General features: G+C 35.3%; 1 protein-coding gene across 5 annotated transcripts in view; it reads right to left on the reverse strand.

Annotated features, from left to right (window-relative positions):
• The window catches only part of LOC141405249 (protein pangolin, isoforms A/H/I/S-like), a 449,154-nt gene that overhangs the window by 49,021 nt on the left and 384,543 nt on the right, over positions 1-15,590 (reverse strand). For 4 of the 5 annotated variants that reach the window (XM_073989354.1, XM_073989358.1, XM_073989357.1 and 1 more), the window contains one exon: positions 1,951-2,027. The exons of the other annotated variant lie outside the window; for it this stretch is intronic. The gene's annotated coding sequence lies outside the window, so the exon portion shown is untranslated. The remainder of the gene's footprint in view (positions 1-1,950; positions 2,028-15,590) is intronic. 5 annotated transcript variants of the gene reach the window in all.

The following is a 15,590-nucleotide window of genomic DNA, read 5'->3' on the forward strand; positions in this document are numbered from 1 at the left end:
TTGAATATCAAGAGATTTATGATTGAACATAAGAAAAGTAAGAATGTCCGAGAAAGCGCAGAAGACAGACATTGAACAAGCGCAGAATGCACACATAAGCAAATATGTGAGCGGTACATGTGAAGGAAAGCTTGAGTTGTCAGAAGTCAACAATGACCTCTATGAGCCAGGATTCTGATGTTAACATCACCGCCCAGCTTGCTGTAATTAAATGAAGGGATACAATTCCAAGTCAGGTGTACCTTTCTGCATTACAATGTAATATTTCTGTGAAAACCACCAAAACCAGAATAATTAACTATAAAACATGGCACAATTACCCATGTAGTGGTATTACAACAGCTGATCGAATATGAAAAGTCAAATCCCTTTATAAAAAAATTATTTTTGTTGTAATTTCCCCAACAACATAACAAAAGTTTTGACGTAACATATTCAAAATTTTACGATTACACTACATGGGTAATTGTGCCATGCTATAAAGTAAACGATCAAATCAATAATTTTAATTGGCAGGACATAAAAAATACATATATTCAATAACACCAGTGAACATTTTAATAATAAACGGAATGTCTTCAGTCGAATCGAATGGAGATCCTTTTTGTAGAATAATTCGTCCTTGTACCTCAATTCCTTGTACGTCCTTTTCGTCCCCCAGCAAAAAGTTTGCATCCACGGAAGCAGTTAAATCACTGGTGCAAGTGTCACGAAGTGCTTCTTTTTCTATGAATTCCTCAGTGAATTTTACAAGGGAGCGCGCAGAAAGGAAGCACTCCATTTTGCTTCCGCAGCACGCAGTTAGGAAGCACTCCATTTTGCTTCCGCAGCACGCAGCTAGGAAGCACTCCATTTTTACAATTTTTACCACTTTTACGAGTTTTGCGTTCCCGTACACAAAATTTGTATGAAAATCGTTTACGACTTTTACCACTTTGTAAAGTACGGGAACAGGCCATTAATAAGACATTTTAGTTTTATTCTTATAGGCCGTTTATATATAACAAGGTTAACCCAGTGGGTCTGGGTTTCAAATGTCATTTCCATTGTATATACTTCAAACAAATCCTCATAAAGAAGGTTAACCCTGCAAAAAACTATAATATAAACGCCGTATTACTTTAATTTCATTTGTTGAATGAAAATTGAATTTTTTATCGTTTATACATAAAAGTGCTTGTTGGATGTAATCCAAATGTGAGGAAAAGGATTGCCTTTTTCATTAGTCCACTGGAAGCGCATCCATGCATGTAATGAAATCCTCACTCCAACTTGCACCACTTCCATTTTTTTTTTGCTGGGCCTTATTTTATTGAACCGTAGTTAAAGTACCACAAGATTAGATTTTTAAAATCCAAATATTCAACAAAAATTTAGATCAGAAGATTTTAGGTACGGTTTTCAAAGACAACTCATCGATATTTTCACGTTTTTTTGTACAATCGGTTACGTAAAACCGGTTCGCCTTAAAAATTGTAGATAAGCTGATCTTTTCTCCAAAAAAATTGTTATTAATTTGTTCAGCATAACGTTATCTGATTTACTCCAGATATCTGCATAACCAATACTTTTTAAAATTTCCAAAGGGCAATGAAAACGTGAAAATATAGATAAGCTGCCTTGAGAACCGTTAAAATGGTGTGATCAAAATTTTTGTAGAATATTTGGATGTTAAAAATCTAATCTTATGGTCTTTTAATGCGGTTCAGTAAAATAAGGACGAAAAAGACATGCAAATAATTGAGTTACAAGAACGAATTTTTCTACAAAAAGAATTTCCATTAGATCCGACTGAAGACATGCCATCTCAAAACAAAGCTAGAATGACGCCAATCTGAGATAAAGCTTTTTTCTCAAGCAAAATAGGGGGACAATCAAAAAATTCATCACGCTACAACGCAGAAACTTGACCGCTGCCGAAAATTTCCGTTTGCGTTTGGGTATACTCACCAAGGGCTTTCAACTCCAGAAGGAATTTTCCATCTCACAGATATTGAGTTCCAATTTGTGTCACAGTGTAATCAAACCTACAAAGACCAAAATTATGCACATCAGATCAAGACACGTCGCAAAATGTAATATACATGTAACTTTTCACAACAACGCCAATTATAACCAAACAAACATAATAACACCAGAAAAATTTAACATTCAATTAGAATTGGTGGAAGAATATAAATACCTAGGGGCAGACCGAGACCACAATCACAAGTTGAAGGTACACATACAGGCAGTACAGAAGAAATTACGTAAAGCGGCGTTTGCCATAAACTAGTTTTGAAGGAATGCTTACCTCAAATAATCGGTTACTTGCTAGTGTGGCCGTTCATTTTTGACATTCATCATGCAATCAAACAATATTTTTTGGTTGTTGGACTGTTATGGATAATTGCGAAAAATCGAATTGCGAGATGCTGTCGGACACTACAATATACCCAAGACCGGATCGTAAGAACTATACATATAAAATTTCATTATTCAAACAACCATGTTACAACCAACAGTAGCGTAACACAAGTATTAAAAAACACAACATATTACAAATTAAGGAGCTGTATGCAATAACTATTGCAACTGAATTCTCCAATGATCCAAACCTGGCAAAACGAATAGATCATCAACATGATACAAGAAGATAAATAGGAGGACGATATGAAGTGCCGATATTTGCAAATGAATACTGAACAATTTCAATAGCAGTACAAACCATTCTGAATGACATACCTAAAGAAATTTTAGATGTAAGAATCAAAACACACAAAAAATTAAAATATAAAACAATTATATATAAATAGTTCAAAAGGAATATATAATTATTGTAAAATTTAAGTCTACAAAAAATAAAACATTGGATAATTTAGATTGCCATCCTACAGACAAGCCTTCGTAGGAATAGGTACATAAGAATCCCAATGTAGAACCTTTCTAAATAATCAATAAAATATATCTATCTATACCTAAGAATGTCAATGTAGAACTTTTTATGGAAAGAAAAATGCGGCAAGAATAAGTTCCGAGCTATAAGTTTCGAAGCATCTGCAAATGTTGAAGCACACGAAAACGCACACTTATCCTTTGGTGATACGACAGAAACGATCATTATATGTTTTAATATCGAATGGCCCAGAAGAATCGAGACCAGTTCGAGTGAACGGATGAGAGAACTCAGTTCTTTCGGGAGGAAGTACTGGCACAAATTGTCACAGACAATGATGCTTGTACAGAATGCATGCTTTAAATATTTTTATGGTAATCTTCATAAGATTCTCTACCACTATGAAGAGTTTCAGAATGAACAACTGAAACCAGAAACTTTGAAAAAGACAATTGGATGGATGCATTATATGTAGGATGTTTCTTATTGTAAGACAATCCAGCTGCGAACGAAAAACGGTAACTTGAACGAATAGTTCCTTCCGAATGGAGAAAAGAATTAAGGTTTCGAATACAACTGGATGCCAGAATTGAACGATTAGCGGACAATGCATTGTACTCGTCCGCATTGAATGCTTTTGGACACACATGAATCCAACGATTCCTTGCAACTTTTAGCTCACCACTAGTCAAAGGACCAGATTGAGGGACGGAATTGGAACGGATGTGTACGAGAGATGAATCGGTAGACAAGAGCGATTGAACGAAGGGCCTTACTGAAGCAAGAGAAGCTTTCTAGAACGAATTCGGAGAAGTAGGCGAAGTTTACGTGAATGGTCTTCCTCTTAAGAGTGGTGTCCGGAATAGCAATGCTATCTGCGCCCCACGTTGCCAACAAATCATTCTTTTGCCAACCACGAAAGAACAATTGTGGAGTCCGTCCAACCAGGGTTTCGTAGTCGGAGTCTACGAGTCGGAGTCGAGCAATTTTGCTGGAGTCGGAGTCTGAGTCTAAAAAAATAACTCGACTCCGGGCGAAATTTTTTCCACGTTATAGAAATATAACATTAAATTTGGAACAAGAAAATTTGTATAAAAATCATTATTTATTATTTATTTTAAAAGAAAAGTATAAAAAAATGTATGTACAAATGGTATTTTTTATACTATATTAAGGGACAATTCACAGGATATTTACTATCCTCTGAAGTATAGTCTATTCATCCCTATTTTGTTGATCCAATTAATTCTTTACATTTTTGCAAAGTCTTACTTGTCTTCTCACAAAGGTCTATTGGTATTCTCATCTTGTTTTTTATGAGAAGTCATCCTTGTCTTCTGTTAAAGACATTGTGGTCTCTATGGGAAATCTTACTGAATACCCTGTTACGAATATGGTGTTCTTCTAGCTCAGTTCCTTCCATGTCCTTTTTGTTCTTGAACTCAAAAAGTAAAGGAATAAATTCTAAAAATAAACTTTTTCGGAAATATAAAAAATCAGGTTCTTCGATTGATTATGCCAATTATTCTGTTGCTAGGTCTAGGTATACGCTAGAATCTCATAGATTATATAATGAGTATCTATACGGTTAAGGATAATTTTAAATCCAATCCCAAGTCCTTCTATGATTTTGTTAATTTGAAAAGAAAAATATCGTCTAAACCCTCCTTACTGAAATTCAATAATCAAGAATTTACTAAAAACACTGATATTGCTGAATGTTTTGCAAAATTTTTTGCTACAACTTATTCAAGTGCATCCTGCCAAATTAGAGACACATACCCTTATAAATTATCTCAGATTGATGAAATTTATATGTCTTTCTTACAATACCAAGACGTTTCCAAAAGTTTGTGAAGTTTAAAATCCATAAAAAGCCTAGGTCCTGATGGGATACCTAGTATAATTTTTAAGCATTTTTCAGATGCATTATCAATCCCTTTAATTCTATTGTTTAACTCTTCCCTTAAATTTGGTCATATTCCCGCATTTTGGAAAAAGTCTTATATTGTACCTTTGCATAAGTCAGGTAGTCTAACAAATGTTTCCAATTATAGAGGAATTGCAAAGTTAAGTGCTATTCCTAAGTTGTTCGAAAAATTTATTACTACAATAATTTCCCATAAAATCCAACCCATGCTAAGTCCATATCAGCATGGTTTTCGTAGTGGTCTTTCAACCATAACAAATCTTATAGATATTACGTCGACTGTAATAAAAGGATTTACTCAACGTAGTCAAACTGACACAATATATACAGAGTTTAAGTTAGAATTGATTATTTCATTATATTGGTCCTATGAATTGCATAGACATATTCGTTGAAATCTCCTCATTCCCATTTATTACACCCCTGTAATAGTATGAGAGATTTCAACGAATATTCACTTGACAACCGCCCTCTTGAAGCATCTATGCAAATGTCAACATAAAAAAAACAACAAGAAAATAAAGAATCGATCGACATCTTGAATGGCAAGCACATCACCCGCGCTTTATCGTAAGCCTTAGTACATATCGTTGTACATAATTATTTGAAAGGTAATATTGTTTACCAATAATAAACACACGGCAATCGAGCCAAACCTTTTATTAAAAAAATCAAAACAAAAATAATAAATATTTTCTTTTGAATATTTCACATTATTTTTCATTTAGTTTCTTCCAAATTGTCGTTAACCTGCTTCATATTGTTGTTGCAAAAGGTGTTGAAAATATTCCCAAAATATTTCTATTTTGCATTAATTTGTTTTCGCTAGCATTAGCAGTGTAAATATACAAACGTATATTCATCAATACTTCAATTACATATTTAAACTGCACGGCCTATTCGTGGTCCCTTCGTATAGCTACATACTCTAGCATCGTCGCTTTGTCGTACCGTCTAGTCGGTCAGTAAGTGGCTTGCATGCAAATATATACACACCCGCATGTACGCATAAATATTGCATTTTTGGGCATTCCTCTTTCTGTCGTGTACGTTTTTATTGCACAGTCTCCTGCCGGGGTATTATTACAAAGTACTCGGTCAGTAAATTAGTACTGTGACACACTTTATTATACTTTATGGTTAATATAATAAATCGGTGACATGGAACTTTTTAATAATATTTTTGGACATTTTGGAATTGCGTGAACCCTACAATCGGTCGATTGGACTTTCAATATAGTTTGAAACTTTCATTGAATATTTGGACACAAATAAGCTACATTCGGTAGTTATTTGTATGCATTTGATATTCCACGCACCCTACAATCGGTCAATTGGACTTTTAGTTGTGTAGGGCGGTTTTTACTCAAATATTTTCGAATTTATATTTTTTGGAATTTTGATATTGTTGGAATTTCCTGTTGAATTTTTGGACACAAATACACTTCAATCGATAGTTATTTCGTGTACTTTTGGCCGATAATAAATATTTGTTCTTGCTTTTTAATGCAAAAATTACTATTGTATAGTGCCGTTTTGCTAATAAATTGGTAAATTAAATGGTAATTCAGGGATTTTGAATATAGTTTTAAATTTCCTATTTCTATTTGCTTTTGGAATTTGAATATAGTTTCAAATTGTTGGTAAATTAAATGGTAGTTTACATAATTTTGGAATTTAAATATTGACTCAAATTTCTTATTGCAATTTTTTGAGCAAATAGTTGTCAATTGAATTTTTGTTGCTTTCGTTTTTTTTTAAGATTTTGAATGTTGTTTCAATTTGGATTGCGATTTTAAATCAACACGGTAAAATTGGTAGCTTGATTATTCTTCCTTTTGTGGAAAGTAAACGAATTTATTGGCATTATTCTTTTTGGCTACAAATTTGCTAGCTTTGTTTTATCCTGTGGTTACCATATTGTTGGTTTGATTTCACTTTGTTTTTCGTTAATATGGCTTTCACCCTTAAAGTATAGTGAGATTCACTGCACATTTCGGTGCTATGAAGGAAGATGAGCATGACTTTTATGCTCTCGAAGTTAGGAGTGAGGAAATTGAGAAATTGTGGAAAAACTTTCAGGAAACTTTTAGTAAATGCCTCTCTTCTGTAGAAAATCCTGAAAATCTTAATTCCATATATGAGGAGTCGCATAAGAAATATATAAGTTGTTCTTCACTGATAAATAGTTTGTTGCCAAATTTAGTAGTTCATCTAAAATATCCCCGAATACATGGACAGTTCGGAAGACTTCTTAACAAAACATCCAGGCGACATTTCTGTGGAAAAACAGTCCTGTGATGTGAATGTTAAAAACGTGAGTTTGTCGTCCCATCTCTCTCGTGATGTGGGAACACAGGCGTCTAGCTCTTCAATATTGAGTATTGGGAATCCTAGAAGAGGCACAAACTTCGTTGATGATCTCCCAGAATTGGATAGCATTCACAATCTTGCGTTACCTCTATGTGATATTGAGGTTTTCGATGTAAACATTTTAGACTGGCAAACTTTTAGAGATTTGTTCAGTGCGGTCTACGTCGATAACTCCCGGTTGACAGATATTGAGCGACTGTGTCATCTGGTGAGTAAAACTAGTGGTGAGGCTCGAGAAATTGTCTCGAAGTTTCCGTTGACTCATCGGAGTTTTAACCGTGCGTGGAATGAATTGAACTCAACATACGATAATCCACGTTTGCTTGTCCACAGCCAATTGAAATCGTTGTTTTCGCTTCCTGTGTTGGATCAGGAAACTAGTTTGGGACTTAAGTCAATACAACGTGGGATCAATAGTTGCCTTTCGGCAATGGCAATTTATGAAATACCTACGGATAATTGGGATCCGATCGTGGTTTTCATTTGTTTACAAAAATTGCCTAAGATCACACACGCCTTATGGGAGCAAAGTGTGACAAATAAGTCTCGTCTTTCAACTTGGAAAGAATTAAATGCATTCTTGACAGAGAGAATTCGAACTCTTCTGTTTTTGATGAAATGAGAAGTGTTGGCACTTTGTATAATTCGACTTAAAAAGTGTCTCCAAAATCCTCACTCTTCTCCCAGTCCCAAACACTTTTCGACATCCCTTCGTTCATCCCCAACGTTTTGTTCCTGCATCCCTTTGTGCAGAGCAACAACACAAATTAAATGTTTGCCAGCGGTTCGTAAAGTGTACGCCGTTGGAAAGATATAAATTGGTCAAAAGGCATCGTTTGTGTGTGAATTGCCTTCAGAAGGGACACGAAGTCAAAAATTGTGCTAGTCGTTGTTGTCTAAAGTGCAACCAGAGACATCACACTCTGTTGCACAGAGATCGCTCTATGGTGAGCAGTCCGAGTCAAATTGTGACTTCCAGAAGTTCGAAGTTTTCTGCTTCAGCTTCCACTTTTCGGCCTAGAACTCTAAATGGTAGTTGTACTTCTTCCTCAGCTTCTAGCATTCCTTCGACATCGGTAGATAATGTAGTTCGACAATCCTTCCACGTCAGGCAGAAAAGTTCTATTGGGAACAGCACTGGTGAATATCGTTCACCAAGGTGTTTCAGCTACGTGTCCTAAAAGTTGTTTATTGAAACTTCGTAGTCGTGGTGACAGGTCGTCCATTTTTCAAACTTCCGCGTTGGTTGTAGATTCCATATCAGGAAATCTTCCAACATTTTCGGTCACTTCGGACCTTAAGGAATATCTGACAAATATAGTTTTGGCAGATGCTCAATTCGGCGAATCGCGTCCCGTAGATATATTGATAGGAACAGATTTGTACCCGAAGATAATTAAAAATCATTTTCTTCGACTTTCGTCTGGTTCACAGCTCGCTCAAAATACATCGTTTGGGTGGATCATTACTGGCCCTGTCACATAATTTTTCGTTTTCGTAAATCGTACGGAAAATTGTTGTAAAGCGACCTCAAACAAACATAACGAACGTTAGCTCACGTTGCACTATCGTTCGCAGGGTCCCTAATGGCCCTTTCGTTAGCCAGGTCTGTAGTGATCTGCACAACAGCTGGGTCCCTAATGGCCCAGTCGCTTGAATGGTCCCTCATGACCATATTTACCTCGGGGTCCCTAATGGCCCGGGTCCCTCATGGCCCATCGTTTAGTATGTAAGAATGTTTTTGAAAAAAATGATATGCTAAAAAGAAAAAAAAAAATCAAAAATTGAAAGAAAAAATGTAAAAGGTACTGCTCACGCCTGCACTATGCCCTTGCTTTATTTCGTATATTAGTCATTAATAATTACATTGATTCTACATAGATTAACATTGTATTTGTTTAAACATCTGGATGTTTCAAGGGAGGCGGCAAATGTTTAAGTTAGAATTGATTATTTCATTATATTGGTCCTATGAATTGCATAAACATATTCGTTGAAATCTCCTCATTCCCATTTATTACACCCCTGTAATAGTATGAGAGATTTCAACGAATATTCACTTGACAACCACCCTCTTGAAGCATCTATGCAGATGTCAACATAAAAAAAAACAACAAGAAAAAAAAAGAATCGATCGACAGCTTGAATGGCAAGCACATCACCCGCGCTTTATCGTAAGCCTTAGTACATATCGTTGTACATAATTATTCGAAAGGTAATATTGTTTACCAATAATAAACACACGGCAATCGAGCCAAACCTTTTATTAAAACTATAGTGTTTTATTTTCTATTTTATTCTATTACATACAGATTTCAGCAAAGCTTTTGATAGGGTTAACCACAAGCTTTTGTTGTATAAATTACATTCTATTGGTTTTAATACTAATTTAGTGTAATGGATATCTTCTTATTTACAAAATAGATCACAGACAGTTTTGTTTGATGGATGTGTCTCGAAATCGATTGACGTGCTATCGGGTGTTCCTCAAGGAAGTCACCTCAGACCGGTTCTATTTCTGTTATTTATAAACGACTTGCCAAATTCAATAGCGCATTCTAGATTGCTGATCTACGCTGATGATGTCAAGTTGTTCATTTCTCATAACTCGGAGAAGCAATCTGATCTTCTCCAGAGTGATCTAAATAGTCTTTTTTAATGGTGCAAAATCAATTGTATGTATTTAAAATTAAACAAATGTAAGCATATGTGTTATCCCAGATCTTCTTCTTTAATAAGGCAATAAAATATTAATGGTTTTCAATTATCAACTGTAGAATCATTTGTTGATCTTGGCCTTTTGATGGATCAAAAATTAAATTTTAATAATCATGTAATATCAATGGAAAAATAATAATAAATAAAATAAAGCTCATGGAGTCTTAGGATTTATAAAAAGATGGGCCAAAGAATTTTCAGATCCTTATATAACAAAACAGCTATTTACGTCTCTTGTTAGACCTATATTAGAATATGGTTCTGTTGTATGGGATCCTCAATACACAATATATTCTGATAAAATTGAATCAGTGCAGAAACAATTTTTGCTTTTTGCACTGAGAGGTTTACACTGGAATAGTGATTTTGTCTTCCCTTCATATACAAACAGGTTAAAATTAATTCGATTGCCTACATTAAAAAGTAGACGCATTATGTTAAACTCTATGATGGTACTAAAAATTTTAAAGGGTAATATTCCTTCGGATTTCTTAATTTCATCTATTAGAATAAATGATCCTTTTAGAGCAAGTAGAAACTATGAACTCTTATATATAGACTTCCACCTCACGAATTATTCTAGGGGACAACCCATTAATAAAACGTGTGTTGATTTTAATTCCATATACTGTAATGTAGATTTTTCCATGTCCCTTGAATTTATAAAAACTAACATAATTTTATTATTAAATGAGTGGTGTAAAGCATGTTTTAATAATTAACTAACTAGCTCATGAAGTAGATTATGTAGCTGGTTTTCAATTTCCCTCTCATATCCCATCATGATGCGGATCATGGTGTGTACGCGATCCCTACGCAAAATGGGGGTCGCCCCCCTCGGTCGGCTGGGGTGGAAAAGTGAGGCGTGGGAACGTTCGTAAAAAAACAAATTTTCTACAGAATTGTTCATCCGAAAATTATAAGTAGGTTTCTCATATCCAAGAAATCGATATTGTCACGTTTTCATTGTCCTTTATCAGTTTTACCCATTACTTTCTCAAAGTCTGACAAAAAACTGAAGCTATTGATTTGATTTAAAAAAAATTGAATATACTCAGTGATGGCTTTAGATGTATACATTCAAATAACCGGATCTGTCCGCCAGGAACAGATATAGTTCATGTGTATCCGAGTTTTCTATACAATCAATAGCATATACGAAATTCAATGAAATACATAATCACATGATACAATCATTACAAGGTAGGTCACAGCAAACATACGATTACATTTTTTTCTTGAGGCCCGCCTATTGTGTCAAAACAGTTTTGACAATGGTTGACAAACGACAAAATAAATGTATTGAATTCAAATATTTATTGAATTTATGTAAACAGATTTGGTTGTTTTTGTATAAAACTTGATAATTCGCTAACTACATTCAATACGTGCTTTAATCTCCGCTTGGTGGGAAAAATACACTTGTCGTGTGTTTTATATCCGAGCTATGGCAAACGTAAAGAAACCCGGAGGTTGGAAAAAATGTTTTGGACGAATCCAGTGTCACAATTTTAGATGTCTTGGAAGAAGAATATGCTGCTTTATTAGGAGCATCTGACGAAATGGTATGCACCTATACACAGTGTGCCGTTAAATGACAAGCATTAGGTCTGTACGATAACCCAAAAGTTTGTACAAATTTGCACAAACTTTTACAAAATACTGTTCGATAACAAACTTGTTCAGTAAAAGAGAATTGGGAAGTCTTGCAAGTAGTTGCAAGAACTTGCAAAAACTTTTTACTTGCAAAGTTATCGAACAGGCATATTGTATTCATGGGGCGCCATCGCGGGGCAATGGTATGCACACCCGCCTTGCACGCTAAAGGTCGTGGGTTCGATTCTCAGGCGAGGCAACATCAAATTTTCAACGGTGGCAAAATTCCCCTCAGTGATGTTGGCGTCATTTCCTGAGTATTTTAGCCTTGTAAAACTTGTCTACAAGTGGTGTCTTAGGACACGCCGTTCGGACTCGGCAATAAACAGTAGGTCCCATATCATTGAGCTAATATGAATCGGGTTGCACTCATTGATATGAGAGAAGTATCCTTTGTCCCATCTGGGATGTTTGTGGAACAATTATATATATTATATTGTATTCATGTCTGACCAAAAAGCCGACAGCAAATCGGAATAATTTGTATAATTAATATTTCCAGGAACTTTATTGCAATTGTCATAGACCCTACACAGATCCAGATCGTACAGCAGAAGGAATTGTGTTGCAATGTGGAATTTGCAACAATTGGTTTCATTTCAATGATGATGAGATACTTTATAGTGGGTGCATGGCCAAACACGAATTCCTCATGAATTATACAAAACTTTCAATGACATCAGTGGATAAATTGAACTAGTCAATGACCGATGGAAGTGTAAACATCGCTGGCGAAGTATCAGTGTGTGAGGATGGTAATAAGTTGAAAAGTGATCTTGACAAGAGCATTTCGGAAAAAATAATATGGGAGAATGTGATGACAAGCCGGCTAGAGCCCTGATCCAAAAAGCCTAAACTGGACAATGATAATAACGAACCAAAGTCGAAATGTACTGAAAAGGGACCTACGTTAAAGGGCCAACATTTTGGGATGCAGATTGGAGAAATTCACTTTGTCAATTTCCATCTTACATGTTGATTTATAAAAAAGAAAGAAAGTTCGATATCTTCTCGATTCCGAGGATTTGACTAAAAGTTACGAAGGATGTGGAATGCAAAAAACCGCTGCTGAAACATCATATGAACATCCGAATACAACCGGATAAAGGATAGACTAAATGACTACTTGTACACAATTATTAGTAGTAAAGACGTTGACGTAAATAAATGGCTTCCAATCTGGTTGATTGGACAGGCGAAACCACAAAAAACATTGTCTATGTCTTCATAAATGCTTTAACCTGGTTTACCAACTACATCGCTTTTTATTGTGGTTTATTTAATGTTAGCATTTTTATAAATGAAAATGAGTGGTTCCCATTTTAACAGCCAATTTCTCCCAGTCACAATCGCCTTCTCCCGAGTGTGAAGCATGTTTTGCTCTCAAGGCAGTTAACTGCTTGCAAGTCCAAGGTGTTACAAAGACATTTCAATGGAACCAACACCAGGAACCAGACGTGGTTCAATTACCAAGATAAGTGCAACATGCAAAGCTTATAATGCCCTGTCAACAGAATGGTACAAGTCTTGGGACTTCATCTACACTTGGTAATGTAGCTGAAGTACTCATCACCAACATTCTTATTTTCAAATAGACCAGCCTGAAAAAGAGACCAAAGAGAGAGGGCCTGCGACACCGAGGCGCGGAAAAATGTATAAATCTTTAGTCTTACGAAAGTGTCTAATCACAATAACAAATAAAATCAAACAAAATAAAATAATGAAAATGTAAACAATACAAACTTTGACAACATTTCAAATGAACAACAATTGTTGCATTTGTTATTATTAATTTTGAAGTTATAAGCAAAGTGGCTTCAGAGTTGTTTTTTAAAAATTTTATCAACCTGCCCAACCTTCTAATAATTGAACCATGCATAATCATAGGGTTTTCATGAGAAAGGACCGGTTAAAAGTGATAAAGGAGAATGAAAATATGACAATATCGATTTCTTGTCCTAGTGGACCGTCCCTACATAAAATTTTCCTAGCAACATTTTTGCACAATATTTTTATGCACGAAATCTCATCGTGTGCTAATTTTTAAGTTCCAGAAAACATCCATCTGGCTACATTCTGAGTGGTGTACACAATATATCTCAAATATTTCAATAAAATTATCCACTCCACACCAAAGTTCAAAATTTGAGCGCTGAATTCTAGTTTAAGGGGTGATCCCTACTTATCAATTTCAGAATATAAAGTATAGGTAGCATAGAATATGTGGTCAAATTTTTAAGTCGATCGGAACAATATTGCCTTGTATGAGCGTTAGATGGGAACAATTTATGTCATTTTGTATGCAGCATATAAGCTGTGTTTTCTCGAAATCGGACACAAAAATATATGACAATTGGTTTATTAGAATTCGAGCTAGAGTGGGCACCGCAACATGGTATAATAAAAACAGGGTTTCGTAGACAGCCTCAAAACTTCGTAATATTTTTCACTTTCAGATGAAAAAATCTGCCAAAAAGTTACGTAGTTTTCTCGGAACAAATCACGAAAAATTGGCCTTCAGTGAGCTTTACAATTGGGTGTCTCCTTTTAAGGCTAAGCATACTAAAATGTTACCTTACATCCAGTTTGAAACTTGGTCATGAATTGCTTATAATTTTTGTTGCATGTAGTCCTTATGAGTTGTATTCATTTTCACATATTTTGAAAGCTTAAAGATTTTCTCAAGCGGAAGAATTCCATCCTGAATATACTCGTGCAAAAAAAGGAAAACCGACAAAAACTTTCTAATCTTGCTATTTTTCAATGTAAGATTCGACAGAAACAATATGATATGTTCGAATGTATTCGAAAGAATGTATAATAAGACAAAACTAACATAGGCCAATATAGGAGAAAGTTAAAAATTTGTGCACATTTTATTCATTTTTAGTGGTATAGGAATTCACACTCGCAGTCGACCCGGAGTCGGAGTCCAACAGAATATAGAATATGACGGAACGTCCAGCAATGGAAGTAGGCTATCGATCATCTCTGAAAGAAGTGCTGCTCCACATAACTGACGTTTCGGAATGGACAACGTTTTTGAGGGAGCTGCCTTAGTCTTCGAATAGACTAGGCAGGTCGAAATAGAAGCACAGGAAGAAAAGCGAACGGACAAGGCACACGCGCTTTCCGACGCGTCACAGAAACCATAGAATTAAAAAGTGCTGGCTTGAGTGAAATATACTTAATGTTGAATTCTTACTTAATTTTATTGCTGAATGGAAAATGAGCCTGGAACCGCATCCAATCTGAACCGATGTCATGGGATAAAGCCTCATCCCAGTCTATGTCAGAAGTCGAAATCCTCTGCATGAAAATCTTTGCCAAAACCACACATGAAGAAAGCGAACCGGCTGGTTAGAACAATTTCGCTATTTGCGACAGAGCTAAAAGTTTTGTATACGTGACTGAATCCAAAATGGTTTGGCGATGAAAAAAGGAGTCGGAATGAGCATCCCATCATATGCCTAGCATTTTGGCAGTACTACTTCATGGTTAATTTAAGGATAGAACAGCTGTTAAAAAGATTAATCGATTTTGGAGCGCAATTCGAACAAAGGAGCTATTAAGGATGATAGCTCTTTAATGAATCCTTCTAAACATAAACAAAAGATATATGTTGTAGACTCCCGAAATAAAAATATGCTTATGAGGACCAATCACTGTAACCCCTATTGGCCTAAAAGAAATAAAACAAGTGGTCAATCCTAGATTATGAGAAATACAACTCCTGATGTTGGTTGGAGTAGATGCCTCTGTATACCGCACCCTTCCTTTGTCTCAAGGTAATATATTTTGTTGAGACCCCCTACATGATTTTAACCCGCCACTGATAACCTTACCACGGTAAAAAGATAAAAAAAAACATTTAGCTCCTCATCTTGTTATTACCAAGGTTATATTTATAATTCATTTAATGTAAATAAACTACAATGAACAATTCAATAACAAAATCACCCAAATTCGAATATACTACAAATCATTTTTCAGAAACAAAAGGGTTTTCCTTTCAGCACATGCAACTGGTTTTGGTTT

Source organism: Musca autumnalis, unplaced genomic scaffold, assembly GCF_047663935.1.
Source record: "Musca autumnalis isolate F117 unplaced genomic scaffold, ASM4766393v1 scaffold_5, whole genome shotgun sequence".
Lineage (NCBI taxonomy): Eukaryota > Metazoa > Arthropoda > Insecta > Diptera > Muscidae > Musca > Musca autumnalis.